A 5188-nucleotide genomic window follows, 5' to 3' on the forward strand; every position below is an offset into this window, starting at 1 on the left:
CCCTGGGAGGCCAGGGGACCAGCTCGCTGCCCCATTGTTTAGTTGGTTAGGAGTGGGGGAGGGGAAGCAAAGGTTGGCTGAGCTCAGGGTTGGGAAAGGGCCTTCTCTGTAGCACGCAGCCCCTTTAAGAACAAAACGCAGAGGAGGAGTGGGGTGCCGTGTCTGGCCGCCCTTCCCCCGAGCCCCCTCGTCACACCGTCAGGAGCGTTTCTCAGCCCCGACCCTTGCATTTCCATTTCTTCGTGTTCGTTCCTCACCAGTGTCCGCCCACGGCCTCCTGCGTCCCCCTGCCCAGTTCCGACTCCTGAGGGCTGGGCGCCGGGGCCCAGGCCTCGGGGCTGTGCTCGTGTCCACACGTTCACTCGGTGGCGTCTCCTCTTAGCGGCCTGGCAGCTCGTGAGTGTTGCCGGCAGCCCGGCCCCTCGGGTGGCCCAGAGGTCCCTGCTGCGTGGTACTCACGCTGCCTGAGCGTAGGCTGGATCTGGCGACGTCCTTCTACGATGCTCAGAGTGACGGGATATTGTTTTCGAGGTTAGGCACCTTCTCTGGCTCTGTCTCTTCTCAGTCGAAAGGAGGCCAGCTGCCACGCCACGAGCTGCCCGTGGAGAGGGCCACACGGCAAGGAACGGAGGGTGGCTGCTGCCCAACAGCTGTGAGCACCTGAGGCCCCCAGTCCTGCCGCCGGCCACAGGAGCGAGCCTGGGGATGGTTCCCCTGCGGAGCCGTCGGGTGTCTCCACAGCTCCTTGACAATGGCCCAGGAGACCCCAAACTGAACCTAGCCACGCCAAATGCAGACAGACGCCTGACCCGCAGTGACCGCAAGTTGCTCACTGTTTGTTGTTTTAAGCCATTAAGTTGAGAGGCAATTTGCTAACGACGCCGTGGGTGACTCATACTGGCTCTAACCACTGACTCTCCATGGACGTTGGCGATATCTCAGATTTAACGCGGTCCAAGCAAGTCTCGAATTCTATCCTAGAGGAGGGAGAGGAGGACATACCAGGGATGAGGAAGCGCGGCACGGGCTGGCTCGCTGAGCTGCCACGGGCCGCAGGGTCCAGGCGATGGACCGCGGCGAGATGGGTCTCTCAGCGGGGAGAGCCTCGCGTGTGAGCGTCAGAACACAGTTAACTCCCAGGGGTGCAGCCCGGGCCCCAAGGCAGCGGACGACGCAGTCAGACGTCCTGTCGATGACCTGCGAAGCCAGGTGGATCGGCGGCAGAGGCCAACGACAGCCCGGGCTGAGGCAGGAAGGACGTCACCGCCACCGTGACACCGAGAACCGCCAGACACGTGATACCAGGCGCACGCCGCCCGAACATTTCAAAAAAAAACACCCCAAAACCCAGTCAGGCCGTTTAAACGGTTTTAAAGACGAGAATCTGATGGAGCATTGACTGTGTCCGGGAATGCTTTTTGAAATTTTATTCCAAGTTTCTGTCCTTAAAAATGGCAATGTTCGAGCGATTCTCATTTTTAATGGATCCCAAATACCTGGTCACCTGCTGTGACCAGTTACAGTACGTCTAATTCCTTGCTGACTGTGAGAGAGATGAACAGTCCACCCAAACACCACCCAGTGCGGGTCCCCGGTTCCCTCTGAGCCAGCCCCTGACCTTGGGTACCTCCGAAGGCCTGTCTCTGCCCTGGCTAGGGTGCATCTTTTTGTCACAGATGTTGCTGCCACGAAAAACCCTCTTTAATAACTCCATAGCTGCCTCCAGAATTTTAATTTTCACGCAGACGCTTGGGTGGGCTCAGTCCTACATCTCTCTCTCTCTTAGAACCAATGTCGATGCCTTTATTTCTAACCAAAGACCCTATTAAATCCTCATGGGACATAACTCTTCAAAACCTTAAAGGAAAGCCAAATCTCATTTCTCCCTGTCTAGTAAAATTCCTTCTCTCCATACATGTTTCAATGCAACACACGCTTTTGGCTGACAGAGCTGGGGTGGGAACTACAAAAGCAGAGGTATGTAAAACCAGAAATTCCATTAACCTCATTATACTTATGGGTTTGCTTTCACCAGGCCTGGAGGTAGAACATTATCCCATCATCGAAAAAACCACGCACCTAGAAAAACGGGCACAATCATGGGGGGCGCGAGTCCTCTTCGTGGAATTTTTTTCCCATGGTCCAGAAACCAAAGATAGTCTTTGGGAAAAGGCGATGGCTGTCCTTAGTGTACAGGTTCCCTGTATGATTAAGATCAGACAAACGTAAGCAAATACAAGTTACAGAGGTGATGACGACCAAGCTTTAGAGAGGTGGTAAGGAGTGATCAGGTTTGCTCCAACAACTCAGCAGGAAAAAAAAAAAAAAAATTAAACAATAGGCAAAGGGTTTGAGTATAGATTTCTCCAAAGAAGACACACAGATGGCCAAGAGGCACGGAAAAAGATGCTCAACATCACTGATCATCCAGGAAATGCAAATCAAACGCATAATGAGGTATCACCTTGCATCCATCAAAACGGCTATTATTAAGAAAATAATAAAATACCAGGTGTTGGCGAGGACGTGAAGAACCTGGAATGCTTGTGCACTGTTGGTGGGAAGGTAAATTGGTGCAGCTGTGGTGGAAAACATCCAGGAGGTTTCTGGAAAAATGAAAAACGGAACGACCATGCAATCCAGCAAGTCCACTTCTGGGTCGTTATCCAAAAGAACTGAAATCAGGATCTCAAAGAAACATCGGCACCCACGCTCACTGCAGCATTTGTCACAACAGGGGAGACAGGGGAGCCACGTCGTGTCCACGGGCAGGTGAATAAAGCAAACGTGGCGCGTGCGTCCCGCGGAGTACCGCCAGCCTTTAAATAGACAGAGACGCTGCCCCACGTGACAACATGGTTGGATCTGGGAGACTCTTCACTCAGTGCACTATGCCAGTCATCGGACAAATACCGCACGATCTCCCTTAAATAAAGTATTTCAAACAGTCAGAGCCACGGAACTAGAGGGTGGGACAGTGGTTTCCGGGGGGCTGGGCCAGATACTCAACCTCTGCCCAATGCCTCGTCTGTAAAATGGGTCTATTCCTGCTCTGCAGGATGACTGCAGGATCCCGTGACAGGCTGAATTTGGAGCAATGCGCTGGGGCTGTTTGTCTATTTCCAAGCTGCTCCGGGGCTTCCGGCCCACTGCACTGTGCAAACGATGTTTTTAAATTTGCGTTTCATGCCCGTACAGGAGGCGCGTGAGGAACTCAAACCAGATTATGAAACAAGATCGGAAGGACAAGAGGGTGAAACAGAGCTGCAGAAATTGAGGAGAAGCAGAGAAGGCAGTCCCTGAGCAAGCGAGCAGGATGGGGACCCAGCCAGCCGGGAAGACAGGAGAAGGACCGGGGGGGACAGAACCAGACCACATCGAGCGCCAGCATCCATCGATGGCTCATGCGCTCCGTTTCCAGCCTTAGCGAGGCCTTTCCGTTGTGCGTGGCTTCTGTCGTGCCTTCAAAGCCCCGTTTTCTTTACATTTTGCAACTGCTTTTTCTCGTAATTAGGAAAAGAAAGAACCCAGTGCAGGCTGATGGGGCCGTGGGGTTTTTTTGTTGTGTTTTCCCTTTGCAAAGATATTTAAAATGACCGTATCTGCACAAACATCCAGTCTTCTACTGTTGTGCTCTGGATGTTTGGGTTCCCCACCCCCAAATTCATATGTGGGCACCCTAACCCCCAAGGTGATGGTGTCGGGAGGCGGGGCCTTGCAGAGGTGCTTAGGTCAAAAGGGCGGAGCCCTCACGAATGGGATGTGTGACCTTATGACAGAGGCTCAGTGAGCTCCCCAGGTGGTGGCCCCACGCCAGGATGAGAGAAGCCCGCAGTCCAGAGGAGAGTCTTTGCCCACCAGGCCAGAGCCCTGACCTCAGGCTTCCGGCCTCCAGAACCAGGCGCAGTAGTGTCTGCTGGGTATGAGCTGCCCAGCCCATGGCCCTTTGGGACAGCAGCCCAAGCGGATGAGAAGCCAACCAGGCGTGGGGCGGCTCTGGGCTAGCCTTGTTCCCTCCAACGACCTGCCCCATGCGTGGAGGACGGACCCGGGGGTGGGGGTGCTGGCCACGGGGCGCCATCCCCCGGCTTCCAACGGAATTCACCGGGGAGATAGCCACCTGTCCCAAGGTGCTTTTCTCCTTGGAGAAGTCGCCCCACAGGTCATCACTGAGCATACGCTTTCTTTCCAGTGAGTCCTTCTCACCACAGGGGTTTTCGGTTTTAAAACAAAGCATCATTAACTTGCCAGGAACACTATAATGCTAAGAAATGTGAAAAGAAGGTGATGACTACATTTTGAGTTTTTCTTTCAGATGAATGTCATCTTCTGCCCAAGATTTAAATTAAACGGAAGCTGGTCACCACCAGGCACTTTTCTCGCTTGTGCACAAGGCCCCCCGTTCAGTGGATTGGTGGCCGCCTTGTAACCCACACTAGTTACGCCTGAGCAGAACAGCTGCCTTTCAATGTCAAGACCCTCAGAGGGTCTGAGGCTTTGCCTCGCCTGGAGCTAGGACGATTCAAGGATGCTGGCGGAAGACACGAGACTCCCAGATCAGAGATGACAATCACTACTATTCACAGCAGTCTCCTTCACACAGAGTCAGCATGTTGGCACTGGCTCCCCCACCCTGAGCCCACAGAGCGACATGATGGGCCCAGCTGGGGTTCTGTGCACTCAGTGGGTTGCACGGTGGTGGTACTTTTTGAGTGAGCAGCAAACATATTGGCAAGCAGCTGACAGAGTGAGTGGGAAGTCACACTGTGGGCCTCTGGACCTTCTTAGGCATCTGCGTGATGAGCCCAGAAACTGCTTGGCCTCAGAGACGGTGGGCCCTGCAGTCCGGGAAACTGCAGGGCACACGCCCACCCACGCGGCTGCCTCTCTGTCTGCATTTATCCAAATGACCTCTTCTCTAGTCATTCTGCTGCATGACGGCTTCTAAAATAACGTCCGTGTTACTTTGTAGACAATTGGAATTCTGGCCTAAGAACCGCATCTCCCAGGCAACCCATCTCTCTCACGAGGACATAACGCTTCTCAGAAGAGCAAATGAGAATTAAATGTAAAACCAAGGCTTTTCCACCATTCTTGTGTGTTTGGCCTTTGCCAACTTCATTTACAGAGTCGCTGAGGCCGAGGAAGGTGTTTGTTTGGCAGCGGGGCGTGTGTGTGTGTGTGTGTG

The 5188-nt window shown here is 53.7% G+C and overlaps 1 long non-coding RNA gene across 1 annotated transcript in view; it reads left to right on the forward strand.

Moving 5' to 3' along the window:
- The window catches only part of LOC111739644, a 3445-nt gene extending 1091 nt beyond the window's left edge, over positions 1 to 2354 (forward strand). The window contains exon 2 of the long non-coding RNA XR_002780327.1: positions 566 to 2354. This is a non-coding gene — a long non-coding RNA (uncharacterized LOC111739644). The remainder of the gene's footprint in view (positions 1 to 565) is intronic.
- The last annotated feature ends 2834 nt before the right edge of the window (positions 2355 to 5188 follow it).

Source organism: Pteropus vampyrus, unplaced genomic scaffold (assembly GCF_000151845.1).
Source record: "Pteropus vampyrus isolate Shadow unplaced genomic scaffold, Pvam_2.0 Scaffold52, whole genome shotgun sequence".
Taxonomy (NCBI): domain Eukaryota; kingdom Metazoa; phylum Chordata; class Mammalia; order Chiroptera; family Pteropodidae; genus Pteropus; species Pteropus vampyrus.